This window comes from Pipra filicauda, unplaced genomic scaffold (assembly GCF_003945595.2).
Source record: "Pipra filicauda isolate LSUMZ 115617 unplaced genomic scaffold, ASM394559v2 scaffold625_size209365_pilon, whole genome shotgun sequence".
Lineage (NCBI taxonomy): Eukaryota > Metazoa > Chordata > Aves > Passeriformes > Pipridae > Pipra > Pipra filicauda.
The window spans coordinates 136,331-161,740 of record NW_024104782.1 but is presented as its reverse complement, the minus strand read 5'-3'; positions in this window follow the sequence as shown (position 1 = coordinate 161,740).

The window sequence follows — 25,410 nt, the reverse complement described above, 5'->3', positions numbered from 1 at the left end:
TATCATGAAGCTCTTCAGGTGCCTTGCAGATAATCTCAAAACATTTCATAATAACACTAGGGTGATTAAACACCAAATTACCTCACCCCAGCTCAAGAGGTGACATTCGCTAAGAAAATCTTGTAAATGTTCCTGTTGGTCTGTGGAGCTGTTTGTGTGTCTTTTGTGAATAAATGGAGACCTCTGCCTGCACCAAGGTGTCCTTGGAATCACCGTGTTTTATGTGCAGGGTCATATTTTTGAATATTTTGAATAAAATATTAACAAACAGGCAGCAACTAGTTACACTCTGTAAAAAGCTAAACTTGCTGTGTCTGGGATAAACTTTAGGCTAAGACATATTAACAGGTGGTGAAAGACATTTGGCTCTCTTTTTAAAGTTTTATTCTCCTTTTTCTCCCTTTTACAGCTACTTGGGATGCACCAAGAAACATTTTCATTATCCAGAAGTGAAATGCACCATTAGAAGATGCTGCATGCAAGACAAGACTGTTGGCATTTCACTTGAACTCAGGTCAGTCCCTGCACCCAGGTAGGGTGAGAGCAGCTTTTATTCATATCTTCTGCCTGCCACAGGGTCATGGATCAGGGGTCTGCAAAAATTTGCTCGCATTGGTAAATCTCCTTCAAACAAGTCTTGCTAGTTTGTCATTTGCTGTTCGAGACCTCAGGAAATAAAAACCTACAAAGCAACAGATTTGTGTAAAGGGGACGCTAATTAATGTGAAAGATGGCAAGAAGAATAACGTGTTTGTTTACTGCAGGGGCAGATCTTCTACTAGCTAAGAAAATAATTAACACCTATGCATTAGATATCATGAAATGAGAGGAAGCAAGAGGAAAAAAAAACAAGATATGCTGGCATACATCTTCAGCTCACTTGGCTTCAATAGATCACTTTTTAAACAGGCTATGATCTCTCCAGTGCAGGAAGAACAATCCTCAGGAGCGCTGCTGATAGGAAGCGTGGTGACACGGTTTTGCAGGCATAACAGGAGAGAGGCTGTAAGAATCCCCCATACCAATCCTACCAGGTGTTTCTGCTCCCTACAGAGCCTCACACAGATGATACCCCAACAGGGACTGTTTCCTCTCTCTGGTCCTTGAACAACATTATATGAGATCAAGCCTAGAAGTATCAGAGGGATGAGGATTTTTACAGGTAAAATGAAAAGTGACGTCTCCTTTCTCAGAGTAGTGGTAAACTGAATAGTCCAGAGGGGTCAATATTGGAGAACTCATAGTGTTTGGTAAGTGGAATACATGACAGACTAAAATGTTTCTTTAAAGTACTTCAGAACATCTGCAAAACATGAGAATTTTCTGCATATCTGAGTTTCAACCAAGCTCTTCACTCCCAAGATCTCCTTAAAATAATGAAATCTGGCATGCTGAGAGAAAACATGTTTAAAAATACCAGGGGAGGAGCTAACTTTCCAAATCCCTATTCTTCTTCCTCTGTATATTATGAGAAAATCTGCTTTCCCTATGAGCACTTGGAATTTCCATCAATAGCATTCACACACAATGATAGTCATTAAAAAGGTCTAATCATTATGCTGACTGTGTTCAATAAGTTGTGAGAGTTACCTGCTCCTGGAGTGTTTCCTCTCCAGTGATTCCTTTTTCCCTTTCATTAAATACCTCTATTATTTTATTTTCTTGGTCCCAGGGAAAAGGTGTACAGAATTAACGTGTTAGATGAAAAGCTTTCATTCTGGTAAGTGCTTAAGGGGAAACTCGCATAAACACCAAGAGAAAATAGAAATAACTCATTTCCATTTCTTTATTTCTGAGGAGTGACTGATTTCTCTGTCAAACAGCTTAACAAGGCTGGAACAGAAGTTGTATCTCAAGTGAATAATAATGAGAAAAGAATGTGATTTGAGGTGCCTATTTAATTCTGACTTATGTATTGGCCTTTGCTATAGATCAAGTAGTTTTTATACTAAAATAAAACAGAGTCTTGGCCCAAACAAGTCAGTGGAAAAGTCCTAGCTTTGAGTCAGGCCTTAAAAGGACCATCCTCTTACTGGGAATGGTGAAATGAGGCTGCTAGTTTTTTCTGTTCCATTAACTTGTCTTATAATCACCATTTTCCCTTTCAAGTCTTCTTCTGTCCCTCTTGTAATGACTTTAAAGACCTCCAGTGTTGCATTTGCAGCATATAAATAAACACACAACTAGACAGTGTAACTGTGAAGATTTATTTTCTCTTTTCAAATTCCCAGAATTTCACCTCAAAGACACCTCTAGGTTTACAGTCTGTCAGTAAAAAGCTGTGACTCTGCTAATAAATCAGTGCAGAAATTAGTAACAGTTTGTAGAATTAGAATTAGTATGAATGTTGTTTCTGCCATGTGAGCCCACAGGCCGGACAGTCCACCCACAGAAGACCCTGCAATCCTCACACCAGCAGGATAGCTAGAAGGCTGTGATGTATCACTTACACCTGTCTGTTGGACCAACAGGATAGGGCTATAGACATGTGTCTCATACATTTCAGACAAGGGAGAAGAGTCAATGGACAGCAGCCTGACCCAAGATTTATGAAAAGGGAAGCAAGTATGAACTGAGATAAAGCATTATGTCATTGCAGCTGATGCTTCTTATTGGATATAAAACATCTGTCCAAAATACGGTTTTTTGTTACCAGCCAAGCAGTAGCCAAAAGATGCAGACAAAATCCCTTGTGCTTCACACAAGTACCCTAGACAGACCACCTGAACACAGATGTCTTGGCACTTGTGAGTGTGAGAGCCTGAGAGGCAGAAATCCAACTGCACAAAGATTTAGTGTGATAAGGTCAGCTTCCTCTTCCTTAAGAACATGCACTAAATATTGTGACAATAATCTTGCACTGAGGTCCTGATCATGGAAAGGATATTCACATACAGTATCTTGTCAAGGTGAAAGCATCCAAGGGATTATTGCAATAAGGACAACCTTACAGTGGTTACAATAACTCACAGAAACTTGAGCCTCAAAATCCCAGGCCCAGGTAATCAGGGGAGCAAACTGTTGTGACAGCTGAAGCTGTCAGGGCCCTGGCCTTTAAATAAAAGACAAAATTTCTGTCCGCCCAAAAATATGAACCCATGGGAGGCAAAACAAGATGGAAAAAAAACCTCTCACAGTCACCCATGTGGACAAAAGCCATGCATACTTTGCCTCAAACAGGAAAAGCTAGTTGGCTGTAAAGATGATGAGTGTCTGGAGGGCTGCCCAAGAACAATGGCACCCCCTCTTAGTCACAATAAGAGTCTCCATCTCCTCCTCCTTCTGGATTTAACCACACAGCTCTGAAGACCAGACTACAATAACAGGACAGTGGAAGCAAGGCGTGGAAGTACAGAGCTGCTTTCCCTGAATATAGAGCTAAATCTAAAAAAAAATAAATAAAAAAAAAAATAAAAAAAAAAAATTAAAAAAGACAGCTCTTCTGAAAGATGAGTAAAAGCTCTTTTTAACTACCTAAATATTGCTTTTTATACCACCCAAAGAAAATTACCCAGCAAAAAGAACAAGTAAGTAACCATTAAGGATGCCAAAGAGCAGATTGAGGCAACAAACAGTCTGGATCTGTGAAGTGACAGTGCTGACCCCTTTTTGCTTTTGCTTAAAATATCTTCACGTGCTTCTTGTGGGCTTTTCTTTTTCCTGCAGAATTATTTATTTTGCAATATAATACATTATATGTGTATTTGTTTATGGTTTAGGTTTGTTTGTTTTCAAAACACATTAGGTTTATAAACTCTCTTTTATCTGTCTCTTTCATTTATTTGAACCACAATAGATCAGACGGGATTAGTTGCTTAGCAACTTTTCGGTGGCAGAATCTATTTTGGAGAATTTGCAATGCTTATACTAGAGGTCAAAAAAATTTAAAATATCGTAAGCCAACCAGAAAATACGTTCCAATAACAAAGATTTCTTCCAAGGCTTCTATTTCAATAAGAGAGGATTTCAGAATACTAGCAGAATGTTCTTCTGGAAAAGGGATAACATGTATTTAAAATGCAGAAAGTAACAGTAAGGCAGGAAAATACAGGTCGATTTGGTTGAAGTCGCATTATACCTTTTATAAGTGTATTCCATTTCTTCCTTCACTGCAGCTGTACTCTCTGCTCCTACACAGGCTGGATTCTTGTAGTTGCAGAAAGGATAAACAGAATTAAAAGTCTATCCTAATGAAGGTCTAATAATTATTGTTTCCTATCTGCTAATAGCTACAAAAGAGGCTTAAATATAACAGCACAATTAATCAAATTGAGTGTATTAAGGGAACATGGCATCTGTCAGAACATATTTTACACAGTGCTAAGGATGCTGTAGATTGCTTGAAAACAAATTCCCTGGGATGACAGATTAGATGGTGTCAATTTTGTGATCTTTCCCAGTTTACAAAACATTTTTTAATTAGTTTCAGCACAACACCTAGACACTGCACTTTGACACATGCAAACCACATCCTTCCTCTAGTCTTTCCCAGAGATATTTCTAGCTTTCACATGGTGATTACAACATGCAGTATGCTCCACCTGGATTCTTCAAACCTGGAGATAAAAAGCATCTTTTCTGTGATGTTTTGGTTTGCCCTTTTTTTTTGAACTTTTTTTTTTTTTTAATACTTACTTTCATATTCTTGCAATCCTTACACTTAACAGAATGAGTTAAACACTTAAGTGGGTCTCAGCAGCACCCAAGATGCAAGAGTGTAACATGAAGCCGACATGCTTTATGCACTGGCATTCAGCATATAAAATATATATTTTACAAATGTGCTATTTCCAACCTACTCTAAGTGTCCTTATGGACATCATGTGTGGCTCTTCATTTTTAGCTCTTTAGAGAAAAATTGAATACCAAAATCAAAGAAATGCAAGCTTTGTTTTAAAAGAGAATTTTCCCGAGTAAAAAGTTTCTCCTGGATTTATCGACAGCCATCTGCATTCCTGACTCTTTTGGCTTTAATCTCTTTGCCAAGTGCCTTTGTCTTTGCCTTTCCCTCTGTTTGGATACATGCATCCAAACTGGTTTTGCTGGGCCAGAGGAGGATAAACATTAAATAAATAAATAAATACACTCAAAATCTGAAAACCACAGTCAAAGTTCAGGAAAATCATTGTTAGTGAAACCAGATATGTTCAGCAAACTTTGAAAGATACTCAGCTCCCAGACAACTTCACTGCTGTCTGTTTATATAATCATTTCCCTTGGGCCAGACAGTTTAATGCCTTTTTTTGGACTAACATGGGTTACTACAGAAGACCTCAAGTAAGGGAGAAGACAATCAGTTCTCTTTCCTCGTTATTTCCAATATTATCTGAGGAACTTGTTTTAAAGGAAGAGAGAAAACATCACTGCACTAATACAATGGTAAGATATAGCCACCAGGTGTTGTTTGTCTGCTAACAGGGTATTGAGTAGTAATAGAGAAAAACGAGGTTTAGAGATAATTAGTTTCCAGGGCTGAAACAACATCTCAGCCTTGACCATATTGATCACCATAACTGGTCTACTCTGGCCTCCAGTCGGGAGGCCTGGAGACACACCAAGGAGACGCAGCTGTCTCCTTTGAGAACACACGCAGGATCACCCTCGAGGAGAAAAGGCAACGCAGAAAGAACCGTGCTCTGCAGAATACACCATCTAAGGAGTCTTTCTGCTGTGCCTTTTGCAATCAGATATGTCTGTCTCGTATTGGCCTCATAAGCCACCAGCGTGCCTGTAACAAATGTGGGTAGAGCCTTCCCAAATCTTCGTTCGCGAAGCCCTACCATGATGACAATTTCCAGGGCTAGAATGCTCTTTATGAATAATAGAATTTACCCCATCTCTCTCAGGCAGCATTTTAGATTGAGATTTACATTATTCAAGGTTTTTTGAGGGAGAGTTCATAGTAATTTTTCAGTGAGAAAAGTAGTTATATCTTCAAAGTAATCACTCATAAGAATAAAACTGCAATTTGATGTTTCACCATTTTAAGTTTAGCTAGCTTTTTGATGACTATTTTATCAGAATAAAATAATATGACTGTTGCATGGTATTGGTGCATTGGCTAGACAGAAAATGCTCTAGTTAATGTTCCGGTACACTTTCACATCCTTAAAAATTAATGAAACATTCATCTTTGCAAGTGGAGCTTTCCATGCAGAATGTCACAATTATAGGTTTTGAAAAACTGAGCCAGTTTTCATCTACTACTTTCAAGTCAGCTAAAGGTGACTCTTACCCTTCCTTTCATTACAGAAGAAAAATTCAAATACACTGCAGAGGCCTTAATGGTGGGCTAACTGCAGAGCTGCACTGCAGCTGCAGGCTTTATTTGCTGGTGGCACAGGGGCTGGAGAGACCTTGAGGAGCACGTCAGGGAAATGGGAAGGCATTGAAGCCTTCCAATCAGGCACTACAAGATAGAAACCTACACTGTTACCTCGAAAACAGTTCAGGTCGTGCCAGTTCCACATCCTGCAGCTGATGGAGCACTCACTCTGAGGAGGCTCAGTTCTGGCAGAAGGTGAGCCAGCTGTCTTCCAAAAGCTGCATTAAAACAATGATCTGAAGTTATACCTGAGTAGCAAAGCTGTGCAACAAAAAGCATTAGGACCTACTTGAAATGATCTGCACTGGAACATGTAGAGAAGGGGAGCTTCAGAATGCTGAATCACAAAGCACATAGGATGTTCTCAGAAACAGACATTTGTAAACTTGGAGATGAAAACGGACAGTGTAAGAGCTTCTTATTTTTGCTCTAATGTCATGATTTTCTTCAATCTCTTCAGTTCCTTTCCAACGTAATAAGTGTAATAATTTTGATAATAACAGAAATGCTCAGAAGGTGCCTTATGTGGTTTCATAGGCAAACAGCTGGGTTATTTAGCGGCTATGTTGGTGAACACTCCCTTTATCTGTATCCAAACTGCACTGATTGAACGAATCTCGCTTTCATGCCGTCTGCTAATCACCCTTGCTCAAATAAGTATGCAAATAGTTATTTCCCTCCATTTATTTGCCAAATCCAAAATGACCAACTAAAACAATAAATAAAAGAAATCAAAAACTTTCAGGCTGGTACTTTTTTGTCGTATGCTTAAATTAAAACCCAAAGGAGTTCAAACAAGGAAAAGGTCTTCTTAAATCCAACAAGATCAGTGTTTGCAGCACTCATTGACTGTGATCTGAACCAGCATATTCTGGCTTTCAGAGTAGTGCCACCTTGGAGCTACATGGTCATTTCACCAGCTGGAGGCAGTTTTCTAAACACTGATTGATCTCAGAAAACGACAACAACGTACACCCACACTGAGAAAGCATCTTCTTCTGTAGGTCTCTCACTGTTCAGCCCACTGCCTCATTGCAATTTCCAAAAATCTGGGCACTCTAGAAATTTGTCTCTCAAAACCTTCTCCAAGCACTGCTTTTGTTTTTTGGTTTGTGTTTTGGCAGGATCCAGTGAATTCAGCTTAAGTTAGCAGAGTTTTTCTCACACATGCATATTTTCCCCACATGGTGATTTACCAAAAAAGGGGGCAGACACATTAACCAACCAAAATAAGAACAGTGTGATTGTAGATGCATAAATGAAGAAGAAAAAAAAAAAGGGTTCTGAGACTATCAGCAAACTGTTATATAGGTGTAGTGGGAGAAAGTTTTTTTCACTTTTCACAGCCATTCCTGTCTTTCTCCGGAGGAGAAAGAACCTGTACTTTGTTTCTGCTACCTAAGTTGATGTAAATCAGCATAAGTGCATGGAAGCATCATAACATGGAGTCTGGGGAACCACTACCTTCTCTCTAAACTGTAGAGACTTTCAGTTCTAAACACTGATGACACTGACTGTATTCCTTAGTTACTAATACATTGCACTAATGGAAGGCTTTAAAAATGGGATCAGAATGAGTTAGAGGTACTATAGAACAATGTTAAGTCGATAAAAAGGAGGGTTCGAATTGACATTAATCGCACTTGTCAGAAATGATAAAAAGCTGAAAGAAAGAAAGCACTGCAGGAAATTGGTATGGTAATAGTTCTTCCATCTGGAAAAACCGATCGCATCTCAGCCCTCCTCAGTGCGTGTATAGGTGTCCTGGTTTCAGCTGGGATAGAGTTAACTTCTTCTCAGTAGCTGGTACAGTGCTGTGTTTCGGATTAGAAATGAGAATGGTGTTGGTAACATGCTGGTGTTTTGGTTTTTTGCTGTTATGTTTATCCTGAGTCAAGGACTCTTTTTTCTTGTCTTGTGTCTCGTGCTCTGCCAGTGAAGAGGTACACAACAGAAACTGAGAGAGAGCCAGGACAGGTGGTCCAAACTGACCAAAGGGATATTCCACACTGTAGAACACCATGCCCAGTATATAAACTGAGGGGAGTCACCCTAAAGGGAGGGCTGAAGGGGTGTCTGTGATTGGTGAACTGTGCATCACTTATTTGGGTTCTTTTCCTTTCCCATTACTACCATTGTTACTATTATTGTTATTAATTATAATTCTTTACCATTATTATTGTATTTTACTTTTTTATCAATTATTAAACTGTTCTTATCTCAACCTACAAGTTTTACTTTTGATTCTCCTCCCATTCCACTGTGATGGGGGAGGAGAAAGAGGGGTTGAGTGAGCGGCTGCATGGTGCTTGATTTTCTATCTGGGCTTAAACCACAACAACATAGTCAAAGCACATTGCTTGACCCTCAGTACAAGGGTTGTTGAGGAAATGCATTAAACCCAGAGACATAGGACAAAGGCAGATAGCTGATATTTCAGAAGCACTGTCAGATCCAGGGCTGCTCCAGACACAGTCAGACTTTGTTTTGTGTTGTCTCCACAGCATTACTGAGATTGCAAGATTCCTGCACAGATCCCAGAAATAGCATATTCTGACTATTTTTCATCTCGTCTTCACTGAAGGCAAACAGGCTGCCAGCTGTTAATCTCACTCAGCATTAGCTGATCTCCCAATAGATGTGAAGCAAGAATCTGTCCAGCAGACTCAACTAAAACTAAGGTTTCATGGCAAACTTCAGATTTTACTTAGAGTTGCAGTAGCATCTGAATGATTCTTGAGCATACTGAAGACTCTTTTAAGAGCATTTTCATTTTAATAACTGCACTGTTTTGTTTAACTTCTCCAAATGAACTACAGCAATCAGAGAGGAATAGGAACAATTCCCAACAGTGAGATGCTGGCTTAAGTTAAAAGTCCAAAACTGCTATAGACATCCTACAGGATCTGACCTTAGCCTCACCATTCATCAGAGCTATTGGTGATAGAAGGTCGCCATCTCTCTTGAGTAGAAACATAATTGAGAATGTGAGGCAGAAAAATTAATAAGAGATGTCATTTCTGACATAGGGAGATAATGAAAAGAAGAGGTGGCTGGAGGAAGTGATCGAGGTTGGCCTTGCAAAGGAAAACAGAGCTCCATGGAGTGGGCTCCTAGGTCCTGCCTCCTTGGAAAATTCAGTATTATCAACAAGAGTTTGTAAATCACAGGGTGTCAGGGAATTTTCATTTGTCTGGGAAGTTTTTTAGGTGGAAAAGGAACAGATACATGAGAACTGGTGACAGTTCATTCATTAGAAGCTTGCACACGCTGCACTGCCTATCGTAGCAGTGCTGTACTCACGAGCGTTGTTGTGGGACAGACCGTGCACACCTGGAGCCATGGGGCTGAATCAGCTGAGGAGACACCACAGCAAGGACATGGTTCCTGACTGAGAGCAGAGACTTCTGTTAAGACCAGACGGTTAAACCAGAAACTGAAATGGGGTGATGGTTCAGCCATCTATACCTTTTGATTTAACATATATTTACTTTCAAGATCTATTATGAAGTTTATGTCTGAAAGGTTTTGGCAGTTATTCCCAATATATCTCCACTTCCATAAGTCTGCAGGTACCACTCAGACAGAATTTCCTATTTAATTCCCAATAAATTTGAATGACATTTCATATTTGACCCAGTGTAAATAAGCAAAAATAAACTTTCAAGTGTTTGTTTTTGTTCAGAGGTAGTGATTCTTTCTGTGTTTTTCCAAGAGCATTACTGAGATGCAAAACAGCTTGAAGTCATCACATTGTCACTGGAAAAGTACCTTTGCTGTGTTTTTAAGGAGATGGAAGCAGTACACTAATTATCAGCCATCTGTGATGGGAGCTAGGGATTCTCACTCTCTCTCTTTCCTTCCTGCTTTTGTATGTAGACAGATTCAGATCAGAATCCCTGGAGCATCAGCCAAGGGATAAAAGCACATGCAGAAGGTCCCTGTTGCGAGCTGACATGTGTCCCACAAGTGAACATCAAAAAAAGGATTGGCTAATCATCAGATTTCTTTCAAATAGTAAGGACAGTAAAAGAGCATGTCTTCCTGTCTTATACTGAGCCATAGGCCACATACACAGCACAACTTGTTTAATCTGAAACACAGTTTGCATCTGCAGGAGCCAAGGAGGCTTGTACGTGGCTGCCTGATGCCTCCAACCGCTGGCATGACTGCGGGCTTAAGCCAGACTGTGCACATAGACATTTGCCAAACTTGCATGCCTTGGGGTGGGCAGAGATGGACAGCGAGGCACCTCATTGCTTTGGACACCTCTTGTCGCTAATGCAGGGGCTGTTCTTCCTGGTAGATGAAAAGGAATCAGGAGAACACAGGTCAGCTGAATTTTCCTAGAAACCAGTGCATTTCTTTGCTAGACCCTGTCTACTTAGGACCTCCTAATCTCTACAGATTCACATAAGATAAAAATTGTCCTGGATTCATAAGTCGCACACTGAATGTTAATACACTACCAGATACAAAACCTGAAGAAAAAAGATTCTCCTCTGAAAAATATCAAACTCTTAGGCTATAGGGATTATGTAATGATATTTCAATACCCATAATCTTTGGGAGAGCTATCCTCATCTATGAACTGTCTCTCTGTCTTTAGAAATAACTGTGACCTGACTTTATTGAGATTATTGCTGATGCAGCTCAACAGCATTTGGACTTAGCACAAAGTTGTCTGTGATATGCACTGCAAATTTCTCCAGACTAAATAAATTGAAAAGAATTTTCTTCTACAAGATGAGGTAGAAACTACATTGATTGTTTCACTGAAATATTTTCATGCTAGAATGTCATTAAAAACTAGACTCCATAAAAGTTTTAAGCATTTACATTTTTCTAGATACTAAACAGTGCCCAGTGATGGGCAATCCTGGGAAAGAAGAATGATAATAGAAGAAATGGTAGAAGGCTAGCACATAATACTCATTGTTTAATTTGTCTCCAGTAAAAAGAAACCTCGAGAAAATCACCAAAGCAGTAAAAGTCTTGGGGTTTTTTTCCCCAGCAATAACATTGTGGTTTGCGGTTTAGGGAAGTCAGCTTCACTTCAGATCCTCTGGGAACAGCCTTTCCAGAACAGATTTATCAGATGATGTAAGGGAAATTGGAGCACTCTCTCCACCTGCCCCTCTATCAGCATCAGCTATCACAGAATAAGCTCCCATGCTGTGTGATGGCTAGTACACACATATACACACACACACATCTCCCACTCACGCTTCTTTCTATCTTATCTGCTTCTACTCTGATCCTGAATTCTACTGGAACTAGTGAGGATTTTACCTGGAAAACAGGTAAGATTAGGTTCACTGCATTTCTGTAAGGCAGGTGAGTATCAGGCTTCAGGGCACCATGTTTCAGCTTTGTGATGCTGAAAAAAAGTGAGGAATTTTGGTTTGTGAAAAGACAAAGAACAATCAAGCTCTCAGCATTGGCTGGAACCTGAAAAATTATCTCTGGGAGTTGTGAGGGATGAAAAGAGATATAGATCTTCTCTAGCTTTTTTCTAAGCTGATTCACTCCTCAATCGTATAAATTGTGTTGGGATGTGCAATTGCTATCTCTTAAATACATCTTGCTGTGGTTCCAATAGGAAACTCTAACGTGCTTCTAAAAACATAATTATGGGTGCAAATTCAGTGAGCAGCATGATATTACAAACTGATAACACCATTCCCTGTATAGCTAGTGCTATAAATCAGAATTAATGACATTAAAATCAGTAAAAAATCGGTGAGATAAAACAAGTTAGAAGACTGTTAGGACCGTTGCAGCTTGAGAGTAACTGACTTTAGTGAGTGCCTAACTTTGACACAGAGTTTGTTTTTTGTGCTCATTTTGCTCTTGACATTCTTTGTTCCAGAATGAAATTGCTTCTCATAAGAAGAGGAATCCATGGAAAGATGCAAGCTGTCCCATTTCATGCTTGTCTTAAGCACACCATCCTACCCAGTCCTGCCCAGGCTCCTGGGGAGACAAGCTTACAATTTACTATGAGGAGATGGCTCATGCTGAGACTGTGCCTTGTAGTAAAACTCTGGGGTTGCAGCAGAGTGTTTCAACACAGCAATACATACCAAAAAACCCACCCAACTTCACTGAACTTGCTCTTTGTGTGACAATTGTTCTCTTTTAGTAAATTAACGAGGAAGACAAAGAATTCTTCTTAAATTTTGCCTTAAGCTCTTCCTTCCCCAAGCACTGGTTCAGAATTATTTACACTCTTCATTTTCTTTTGCTTTTGTTTCTTGTAACTGCCTCTCCTCTGTTCCCTTACCAAGCTTTCATCATCCATTACACTTTCCAAAGAACAATTCTGTCCAACAGGGAGGAAACCAAAATTTCATAATATGGGTCATGATTTCATCAACCCTGTTTATGGGATCTTGAATGAAAATATAAAAGTTTGTATGGCAACATGGGAGAGATGAGTCCCAAACCTGCCACTGCCTTCTAGATAGCTTTAGGGAGGTCAACTCACCTGTCTGGTCTGCCTCAGCTTTCTGCCTGTAAAATAAGAATGATGACAGGATGGCACCCAGTGAAGAGAGGTTTTCAGAAACGTCCAGAGGCTTTGCTTGATGGAAAAGAATCTCATATAGTAAATCTCAAAAAGGTGTTGGTTGGCTGAGACAGTATTCATTCAGGTCTTTTCCACTGAAGTTAATACCAGTTCTGACATAGTTTCAATATTTCAATTTCTTGAGAAGATGCTTGTAATAGGGACAGCAGTATACAGTTGAATCTGTAGAGCTTTCCGTAGGATCTTTGAAAGGCCATTGGATAAATACTTAAATAATTTAGACAAGTTTATATTTGGGCTTACATTCCTATACCACATCTGAGAAAATGCAGACAGAACATTTATTTAGAAAATTATCATTTTTTTCACACAAATATGGATTCAAAAATGCTAGGAAAGACAATATTTTATCACGTGGAGCAAAACCCGTAGCAGGTGTTTTGGACACAATATTTCCTTAAATATTTGAAAAGTCCCTGCCTTTTTAACTTCTGAAATACATGGTTTTAAACATGGTAGTTTAGAAACCACCTAAGAAGTTTGCCTGCTGTCCCCTTTTCTGCATTGCACACTTTTCCCTCCCAGCCTTCCCAAAGAGAGGCCCATGTAAATCTGTCATCGCTCGTAGGTGGACGCAATGCTGTCCTCTTCCAGTTGGTCTGTGCCACCCGAATCCATGCGATTTTGCAACCTAAGTACCTTATCAGGGCAAGTTTTAGCAGGCAGCAAAACATAGCAAAGCACCTGGTCCAGACTGCAGATTGCAGAAGAGACACACACAGATGAGGCTGGGCACAGCCGCTTCCAGGGGGAACAGAGGCACAGCCACGCCAGACACGTGTATGTAAGTATAGTAAGAATGTACTAATATACCAAAATACCAGAATACAATGATATCCTAGGAGTAGTTTCCCAGGGAGAGGAGAAATCTTGTTCCCTGCAGTCTCCTCCCTGAGAGCAGAACTTGTCAGATCTACCCAGAGTCTTTCTTCACCAGGAGGTGCACCCATGGTTGACTTCTGAAACGGAAAAGCTATAAAAACATAATGGGGAAGATGGAGGAAAGGAGAGGTGACAGCACTGTTAGCACAGTTTAATTGCAGAGAATTTTGCCCTTGAGCCTTCACATGCCTTTCTACATCACTGTCACTCTGCAGTGGGAATGCTCATGAGAAGCAAAGATTTCAATGCATGTTTATATATATATATGCGCATATATGTATATATTTATATCTTTTTTAATTCATTAGTGTGTATCTTTGTGTAAAATTATTATTGAAAATGCAACTGTGTCCCTCAGTCTGAGAGGTTCAGCATATCTAATTTATCTTCAGAGCAAACACAGAGGCGCAGAGCAATGAATATCCCCTGCTGTTAGCTGTTTTTGAAAAGAGCCCTGCTTTGCTTTTCAGGCGTCTCTTCCTCACAGCAGTATTGCCCTGTAATTTTAAGTCATAAAACTAATACTGAGAGCAAGCTAGAGTAAATACAGCTGCCGCACTTTACTCCCACCCTAGATGTTGCTCATCTGTCTCCAGTGAGTCCCTTTAGAGGCTCACCCATGAATGCTTCATCTGTCTCCACCCTGTCTGACACAGCTCAGGGATTATTTTCCTCAGGCAGGAGGAACTCTCCTTCCTGAGGAGGGTTCAGAAGAGCTGGTGTATTACCTGCCTCACCAGTTTCCACCTTGTGTCAATCACCTGGTTTTGTACATTGAAAAGGCCATGGTGATGTCCCAGTTAATTGATGCCATCACAGCAAGGGCCTTTGGAGGATCATGAAGAAACATTACAATTGAGAAGGTGGGAGGGAAAAATCCATCAGGTGGCCTAGAGGGGCTGTATGAGCTGTATAAGCACTTTCATTAAAAGTCTGTTGCAAAACCCAGGGAATGCAAAGCAAAAAGGAGAAGATGGCTAGGCCACTGTATCGCCGTCCAGATGCATCCTCCCAGGAGAAAGTAGGAATAGGCAGCATTGCATTTTGCAGAGCAAGAGTCTGCCTCTTGCCTCTGTCTCACACTGCTTATACAGCAGCAATGCAGGGAAGAAGGTTATTACCTGAATGTAACTATGCCATCAGTCAGGGAAGAGAAGAAAGAGAGGGAGAAAATATACAAGGGACAGTGATTTTATGCAGAGGGAGAAGATGAGCCCCTAAATCAGAAAGGAAGAAGTACCTTCCCCATCTGCCCCAAGCAAGTGGAAACCAGTGATGGTGGATGCACCAACAGATGCACGTGCACGGTCCCTGTATCACAGCATGAGCGGAGGCTGTACCACTGGTGTCTCTGTAGGAACTGCATACAGGTGGCCCTGATCTCCAGCACATCCTTTAATGCCAGGGGAACTGCAAGCTGCTGTAATGCAACCTCCTTTGGAACAGACAAACCCTGTGCAGCAAGACCAACTCAGGAGAATGCTACTAGAGAGTATCCTAGGAGCACCAAGTACTTCAGTCATTTCCATGGGCTCATCCAATGGTCAAAGCAATTCAAAGCTTGAGGGCAGATCTTTGTTGCTTGCTCGATAGGAATTAAAAAATTTGGTGAATGGAAAAGGCAAGTTTACTGCAGGTCTTTCTGCCTGCTGCACATGAGTCAGCATCCCTGCAGATCTTCTGTATTTCTTATCTCTGCATTTTCTAAAACCACAGACACAGATGAGAGGGTAATAATCCAGTGCCACCTGTACCTGGTGCCCAATTCATCTACTGCTCATGAATGCAAAAGCCTTGCTAAAAGGTAGTGGTGCCTTTTGTAAGAATAATGCAGGCTCAAGCAATACAAACTGTACCTAAAAGGAAGTAAATTAACTGGAAAGGTAGGTATATAAGGTGAGAAAGTGAACCCATATATATATCCAAAACAAGCAAAAGAAGAGTTAAATTGCAGACATAGTCCTCTCTTTTTAAATGGATCATATTGATTTTGTCCAGTCTTCCGCCAAAAATAGATAGTAGAAAGCAGTACAGCTCTGGAGTATGTTACACAGAGGTGTTATGGCATCTCAGCCTTGGAGGTTTTGAAGGCTGGACTAGACAAAGACACTCACATCAAGTTAGCAGAGGTCCCACTTTGAGCCAGAGGCTATATTGAGAACCTTCATATATCATTTTCAATCACTACATCTATGATTTTATGAAAAACACTGAAAGTTTCTCCCTAAAGAGGGTTGAATGAGCATCCTACAATCCCATGGATATGAGAGCATTCAGCCTTCTTCATATCAGTCATGAAATTCAATGCTTATTTAGCATAATCACCTCAAAATACATCTGATAGCAAACCTGCCATTGTCCCAGCTACTGTTAATATGAAAAAAGTGGGTCGTGTGCTGATGCTCTTAAACAACTACTTCCAGGGAGCTGATCAGTTCAGCAAGAAGTAAAGAAACACCTTTAAAAATGAACAATTGTTTCTGAAATCAATACCTGTCAGTAGTAACTTGAGCACTCTCTAGATGCATAATTTAATCTCACAGTCCATTAACTTTCCCCCTTCTTAGCCTGCCATTGCACAGGCATTAACTTGTAATCTTTAGACAGCATGGGAGTATTTCAGCCTTTAACCTTTAGATCTCTCATTATTTCTTACCTGATACCTTATGTTCTCTGTGTTTAAATAAAACAAGGCTGAAAAAAAAATTAAATTCTTCTGTTCTTTTTGATTGACAGCTGGAAAATGACTGAAGATTGAGAGCAGGAAGAAAACATCCTGTATGAAAGCCCATTGGTTTCCTAGAAAGACTGTAATTAAGTTGCAGTTCATAAAAACATATGAACATAAGAATTGTCAAAATGTCTCTCACTAGGAACCTAAATCCTGTAAAAGAACAAAATAATACTGCTTCAGGGGAAGAAAAACATTATGCTACAGTAAAATATGTGATTACTATTACAAGGAATGCACTAGTTCCATCCCCTAACCAATGGTCAAAAAGCGTTTCCATAAAATAAAAACAATAAAACTAATAAAACTAATAGATTCAAACAGATAAAAGGAAACACTTTTAAAAAGCTTTTAGAACAAAACAGATGGGCTTTAATTCTTAAAAAAAAAAAAAAAAAAAAAAAAGCCCTTTATGCATTTATTTTCTCAGATATGGCCCAGACCAGATTTGTCTCTCATAGCTCATAATGTTGAAGTTGAGCATGTCTGTCCACCTCCGTCATGAGTCTGATTGTCACAGAGCAGGTCATGTCACTCCAAAGCTGACTACAGACTGAACATATATAGCCCCTTCCTTGTCTTTTTATGAAAAAATGACCCCCGCACAACTTTTCCTTAACTGACAGCTATCAGTGTTGCCAAGTTTTGTGCTTGTCAGGGGATCTTCCCTTGGTTTCTCCTAAAGAGTCTGTGGAAGGGTTTTTATGAGGGCAATGAGAGGAGTCTAAAATATACCTGTACCCAAAGCAAAAAATATGTAGTGCAGAACATTGCTGCTGTGGTGTTCCCTAGCCTCAGTTTAAAGTTGTTCAACAGCTTATTAATTTCTGACTGATGCTGCAAATTGAGCAGACATCTTCACTGAGCTTCTACAATGCAAACCGTAGCGTATTTTTTCCCTGGGAGGTGACAACTAATTCAGAAGCCATCGATGTATATAAGGAGATTAATTTGTTCCATCCGATTTGTATTCCCTTGTAGCCATCAACAATGAATGTAATTTACCATCATGTTGCCCAACTGTCTCAAGCTACCTGCAGTAGTGTTTTCATCAACAACTTTGGCCACTTTGCTATTCAAATCCCTTCATTCAGTAATAGCATAAACCACCGTTTATTTAGGAAGAGAATTCCCCTCCAGGTAAATTAACCCAGAGCTCCTGGTAGCAGTCAGTACATGAAATGGGGCATAAAGGATAAATTATTATGTGAGTTGCATATGGCATTCTTACATGTTTACGCATGTGAAACTAACTGTAACTGCCTTCTTCCCCATCAACATAGCAACACATTTGTAAGGTGCAACAGTGTTGTTATCCTTTTCTTAGCAGTTGGGTGAGCCAACAGTTCAGCCCTCCAAGGCCTGAACATGCTTCTCCTATTCTGTGGCATTAACTTGTGAACTTCTTGCTTTTAAGGTAGTCAGGAGGCCTTTAAGGTTCAAATAACTCTTAGTGGAGAAGTATCAATGTCATTCCAACTCATGTTCATGGTCAAGTTACTGTGGACAGGTATATGTCCCACAACTTAATGATGAGCTGTTTGATCTGCCCAGGGTCAAGAAAGGAGTCAGGAATGGAGCTCATAGCATGACTCAGAGGTACAATAATTCTTTAAGTATCCTGCTCAGGAAGGGCCACTAGTCCATAAAGTGAATGATATGAAGTACTCCTGGTACCTTTTTTTTAATCTCTTTCTTCCATAAAGTTAACCCCATCTTTTTGGATCTGGACTCTACTAGTGCATCTCACAAAATCACTGCTCAAGACTATGCTGTTGCCACAGTCACCATTATAATGGCTACACTTTCCAAAGTCAGTTAGAATATGGAACGTCTGGGAGACTCAGAAGTCTGCTGTGCGTGTGATTTATAATATGATATTGCAATTATGTCAGAAAACATGCCAACTTGCCAATTTCATTTCAGAAAGTCCGTGAATGTCACAATCCTCTTAATTCCAACTTCCCTCTTCTTCTGTTCAGATTTCTTTCATCTTTTAACACCCTGCAGTCCAAGTCCTTGTGCAAGGAAACAGAATTAATCAGTCAGTGAATGTCACTTGTAATTGACACTAGTAAACTTTTCCCCAGAGATGCTGAGAGAGGTCCTCAGAAGGAGTCTATAGGGCAAGGAGCAGGCAGGATTCCGTTCTGGGGAGATTTATTTACTAAAGTGGGAGGGACAAGAAAAAAGAAAACAGGAGTAGTTCTTTCAAAGCACTCTATGTCAATAGCATCCCAACACTTAAAAGGAGAATTTCATATTCATGAAGGCTGTCAATCAATTCACAGGCTGAAGACATATGTCCAAATGCCTATAGCCAGAGCTGATACTACAAGGTCACACTGGTTTTACTATAGGTCTTGCCAGTGTGTGTCTCAGTCCTGACTTAAAAATGATACCTTCGAGATTTGTCAAGGTCACCTGCTCTGTGGCAATAAGTCTTTATCTGCAATGACTGCTTCATTTCATAAAACATTTCATAAAACAGGTTTAAAGTGACAATGTCAGCTAACAGCAGAGCTGTCTAACACCTCCCCACGATAGTTCACACTATTGCACACTATTTTGTGATGGCCAGCAGAGCAGTGACATTGAAAGAGCTCTGTGTCTTTTGTACTCCTATTTAATGATTCCAAGATGAGAGACTGATGCTGAGAATTTATCGAACTATTCAGAGGGACCAGAATAAGCACAAAGGTGATTGGGTGCAAAATATGGTTCTTAAATTTGCAGGGGCTGAAAAAAGACCTGCTAAAATCTTGCTGATGCATGAAAGGGAGAATACATATGTTATTCATGGCTAGGTTTCGTGAACGAAGATTTGGGAAGGGCTCTACCCACGTTTGTTGCAAGCGCGTTGGTGGCTAAAAAGGCCAATACGAGATAGACACGTCCAGTTGCAAAAGGCACAGCAGAAAGACTCCTTAGGTGGAATATTCTGCAGGGCACGATTCTTTCTGTGTTGTCTTTTCTCCTCAAGGGTGATCCTGCATGCATTCTCAAAGGAAGCAGTAGCGTTATAGATGCTGTGTCTCCAGACCTCCCGATTGGAGGCCAGAGTAGACCAGTTATGATGATCAATATGGCCAAGGCTGAGATGTTGTTTCAGGGAGTCCTTGTATCTTCTCTTTGGGGCTCCTCTCTTGCGGCAGCCGGTGGCAAGTTCACCATAAGGGAAGATCTTAGGGAGGTGGTGGTCCTTCATCCTGGAGACATGTCCTGCCCAACACAACTGTGTTCTCAGCAACATGGCCTCAATATTTGTGACTGCTGCTTGTTCTAGAACAGATGTATTGGTCACATAATCTGAACAGTGGATGTTTAGGATTGTGCAGAGACAGAGTTGATGGAAGCGTTCTAGGAGTCGCAGGTGGTGGCGGTAGATGACCCATGATTCAGATCCGTATAAGAGTGGACAGCACAATGGCTCTGTAAACACTGATCTTTGTACTTTTCTTCAAGTGTTTGTTTTGCCAAACTCTTTTATGAAGCTTTCCAAAGGCACTATATGCCTTTGCTAACCTGTTGTCTATCTCTCCGTCAATCTTACCATCCAAGGAGATGAGGCTACCTAAGTAATTAAACTGCTGAACTGATTTGAGTTCTGATTCGCCAGTGGTGATATGGGGATGAAGGAAGACTTCCTGAGGTGCTGGTTGATAGAAAACTTCTGTCTTCTTCAAGCTGACTTCCATTCCAAAGAGCTCATCAGCGTCTGCAAAGCAGGATGTCAAACGCTGCAGAGCTGCTTCTGTGTGGGCCACAAGGGCGGCGTCATCAGCATAAAGCAGCTCATGGACAAGATGGTTTAAGGTCTTGGTGTGGGCCTTCAGTCGCCTTAGGTTGAAAAGGCTTCCATCAGTATCGGATGTAGATACCGTCCTGATCATCGAGGTCTGCCGTGGCCCTTTGGAGCATCCTGCTGAAAAAGACCGTGAATAGGGTTGGTGCAAGAACGCAGCTTTATGGTAAAGCTCATCGTAAAGTATATCAAAATTTTGTCTACATTCAAAGTATCATCTCTCCTAATAAGCACAAAAAAGAAAAGAAAATCTAAAACTTCCTCCAGGTGCAGTGTTCCTCTTGTGAAAGTCAATACTACGCATGCAGATGACATTCAAGAAGCAACGGAGAAGGGAATTTCATGCTCTCTGGAATCTCTGGCTTTTATAGTCAGTATAGGCTTTTATTTACCCAGAAAAACTGTACATCAATTCTCTCAGACCATCAGCAAGTTATGTAGTAATAGGGAAGAGGAAAAAAAAAAACAACTTCCCAAATCTTAAAAGGAACAAAGTCACTGTTGGAAGAAGGTCAGAGTGGTGAGGAATGGAGTGAGACACACAACCAGATATGCTGCTGTCACACAGCACCACACCTTCAGGAATTAGCATCACAATTAGTTTTCCTAAACAACCTCACACTTGGAAAACTAAAAACAATAATGACAAAATGATAAGTCAAGAAGACTGAATAAAATTCACCAGAGAGAATGAGAACAGACTGAAATAGAAACCTGAAGATTGAAACTCAGTTAATCCCAAGGAGGTGTCTGAACTTTTTTCACATTAATATTCTAAAGATATTAGTCTGAGGCTTCTAGCTTTGTGAAATGATGAATACCTGCAGGAAAGACAGAGAAGGCACTGCAGTGACAAACAGCATATACCTCTAAAGCATGTTTTGACCTCCTTTTAACAAGCAGGCAGTTAAGGCTGCAGAGACAGTGAACAGCTACCAATCTGCCAGGACTTCAGGAAGTTGCACTATGAATGGGTTTTGTTTCCTTCTGTAACCCAAAGAGCACTTAGAACAAGATAAAAACCTAAGGTTATTCTAGGAGACAGAAGTGTTTCATGGAGGTTGGAATCCAGCGACCACAGCCTTGGTCTTACCAAGCTGTTTGGGTTGCAGCCACAGGAGACAAACTCTCCATGAACACCCTGTGCAATACAAGACAGATCCTGTGTGACCTGCCCAGGGTCAAACAAGGAGTCAACAAGCAAGCTCATAGCATGACTCAGATCTACAATAATTCTTTAAGCATCCTTCTGCTCAGAAAGGGAGAAAGCAGAGCCACTTCTCTATAAAGTGAATGATACGAAGTACTCCTGTGACTTGGTACTGAGTCACACTCCTCCTGCAGCAGACAGAGGGATCTAACAGATAATCTTTTCTTGTCTCCACTGCACCAGAGCCATCAATGCCCTTCAGTTTTCACAGTTTCTATTTAAAGTATCTATTAATTAATGCTTGCACAGACTGTACTTGCACTTGGACTTGCAGTGCAAGTAATGAAGGAAAGAGGATTAGGTCCCTTGTTCTGTAAAGGATATGAAGACTCAGTGTGTTCCTTAAAAAAAGATGCTAAAGACCCATAAGACAGAAAACAAATCAGGTTTTTTAGTAAAGATAAAGAATTATTTACCCAGAAAAAGTGCACATCAATTCTCTCAAACCATCAGCAAGTTATGTATATCAGCAGAGCAGAAGCAAACTGTACTGACGCGTGAGGGATGTCTATGCAAACAGTGTATGCTTGTTCTCAGACTCTCAGCCTAATTACTGTGTCCAATATCTGCATTCTCATTAGGTGAAATACATACTTAAACAGAGACAGAAGTTCATAAGATGATATGGGTGTCACTTAGGTCGTATTCAGGTAAAGCCTTCTTCCAATTAACTAATTTTTCACTGCAGCTACAAAACCAGAACAGCACAATTAAAGATGAGATTTTTTTACATTGAGGTAAATGTGTATTTTCCAGTGGGTCTTTTTTCCCCAAGTGTATCTGAAATACATCAGATACAGCAATCATTCATTACACTTTTGATACCAGTAAAGCTATGAAGAGTTCAATGCACAGTTCTATCCTCTTCCTCGAGAGTACCGAGAATGTGGCTCCTTTTCTTCTTGTGTGCACGATGGTTTTCCAGCTTGACAACCAAAAGCAGGTTGGTCTCAGTATGCTTTTCTTGCTCCTATTTAAAGTATTCTACACCATAATGATATAAACCCCTTCACACATCCATGTCCTGAAATGTTCTATGCAGTATAAAGGAAGCAGGTACAATATCGTTACTGAGGAAAATTACATGATACATTCTCCATAAATCATTTAAAAACCAATTGCCACAGTTGTGAACCTGTTTTAAGTTTGTGGATTAATCTTAATCTTGTAACACAAATGCCATTCTTCCACCTACAACACAATCTATCAGCACTTACGTGACCTGAACGATACATTTAGCATTGTGAACTACAATACGTAATTAACTGGCTATATGCACATGCAATAGACCAATGTTGACCAAATTAAATACTGTGGTTTGCCCTTTAGTGCCTTACATATAAATATAATAAGTAAAAATAATCATTTTTTGGCATAAAATTGATTTTCAAGGTATGCCATTTTCGTATATAAAGTTGCATTCTTTATTACACTGAAATATCTCACCTCAACAGCTACACAGTTTGAAATTGGTTTATTTTGTACCTGGAAAAGACAAACTTGGAATCAAAAATTAAGATTCTGTCCCTCCGGAAAGACTTCATGTCAGCAGTTACCATTCTTGCCAACATGAAAGATCTCTGCTCATAACTACACAGTTAGGCAAATGCACTCCTGGGGAGGGAAAGGGGCAGGTGAGAACAGGCAGATGAAAGAAGAGGTGTTTTTTAAAATGTCCTAGGTTAAAATGTCCTAGTTTTCATGTAGCAGAACCGGTTGTCAGAGTAACACAATTTTCCTGAGAAGTTCCCAGTGACCCCTAGATGAATTAATAGCCACAGTCTGATGTGTTGAATCTGGCACAGCTGGTCCAGGTAAAGCAGTTTCTCCTTAGCTGCTTGTCTCTTTCACACATCGTAGGCTATTGCCCACTCAGAGCTACTGTAATGTCACACGTGATCTTTCCCTACCTCAGTTCGCAACTAGGTTTGAGCATTAGCAGAAGTACTTAGGAGCAGTGCTCCTCCAAACTGCTTTCAAACACCTGGTCATAAATTATAGTGGAATAAAACTATTGCTACAGCTAAGTAGCCAGGCCTCCTCACTCGCAGACCCCACAGCATGCTTCAGGGTGGTTTGCACCCCTCTCCAAGGGCTCTGAGTTTGTAAAAACTTCTTCCATTGCTTCAGGGAACATTAGGCCAGAGTTCAACACAGGGGTCCTGCCATGCCACATAGGGGTCTGTGAATGTAAAATGTAAGCTGTTTCAGAGACATAATCCAAACCATCTCTTGCTGACACTATACTCAAAAAAGGGAGAGGGGCAAATAAACTCCGATGGTTTTGTGGGTTTTTCCCCTCAAAGACAAGAGACTAAGAATTTTAAGATTTATACCTTCCCATTGCTACTCCTTTCTCCCTCCCTTCCTAGAGGATGACAGGTCTGTATAAGAGGTCTGATGACAGGCAAGTATAAGTTCACCTCCTTGTTGGGAGCACTCTGCAGTCTCAAGGGTGAGCAGGCAAAACTGTTCACAACTGTAGTGCCCTGAGTTTGCTGCAGACTAAAGATGCAGAATAATTTCTCAAGTGTTTGAGGTTTTCTTAATTAAGCTGAAGTATTTTTATCTTTTTCATTTTCCCACTAACATATCAGTATGAATTGAAAGCTGTTTCATGGGAAGATATGAAAGGAAGGCATTAAGGTTGACCTCTGTAGAGCAGTACCTATTGGGCTTAGTACAGAAAGATAGCAGGTCTGCACATACATTTTGGGTGCCTAGTCTTCACAGCCCAGTCTCAGCTAAGACCAGTGTCCTCTGGACACAGTCAAGGAGATGCAGAAGAAGAGCTGATGATAGCATGAGCTTCAGGAACATGCGAGCTAGTCTGGTAGCTAATCTAGTGTATGTCACCCAAATGTATCCCCCTTTCATAAGACCTTCTGCTCATTTAGAATCATAGAATCATAGAATCAGCTGGGTTGGAAGGGACCTCCGAGATCATCAAGTCCAACCCTTGATCCACTACCGCTGTGGTTACTAGGCCATGGCACTAAGTGCCACATCCAGTCTCTTTTTAAAAATCTCCAGGGATGGAGAATCCACTACTTTCCTGGCCAGCCCATTCCAATGTCTGATCACCCTCTCTGTAAAGAAATTCTTTCTAATATCTAACCTAAACCTCCCCTGGCACAACTTGAGACCGTGCCCTCTTGTCTTGCTGATGGTTGCCCGGGAAAAGAGACCAACCCCCACCTGGCTACAACCTCCTGTCAGGGAGTTGTAGAGAGTGAGGAGGTCTCCCCTGAGCCTCCTCTTCTCCAGGCTGAACAGCCCCAGCTCCCTCAGCCTCTCCTCATAAGACTTGTGCTTGAGTCCCTTCACCACCCTCGTTGCTCTTCTCTGGACCTGCTCAAGCCCCTCCATGTCCTTCCTGAAATGAGGGGCCCAGAACTGGACACAGCACTCCAGGTGTGGCCTCACCAGCGCTGAGTACAGGGCAAGAATCACTTCCCTGGACCTGTTGGCCACACTGTTCCTGTTCCAGACCAGGATGCCATTGGCCTTCTTGGCCACCTGGGCACACTGTTGGCTCATGTTCAGCTTCCAGTCAATGCAGACTCCCAGCTCCCTTTCTGCCTGGCTGCTCTCCAGCCACTCTGTCCCCAGTCTGTAGCACTGCAGGGGGTTGTTGTGGCCAAAGTGCAGGACCTGGCACTTGGCCTTGTTGAACCTCATCCCGTTGGAATCAGCCCAACTCTCCAGCCTATCCAGGTCCCTCTGCAGAGCCCTCCTGCCTTCCAGCTGATCGACACTCCCCCCCAGCTTAGTGTCATCTGCAAATTTGCTGATGATGGACTCAATCCCCTCATCCAGATCATCAATAAAGATATTAAACAGAACTGGGCCCAACACTGATCCC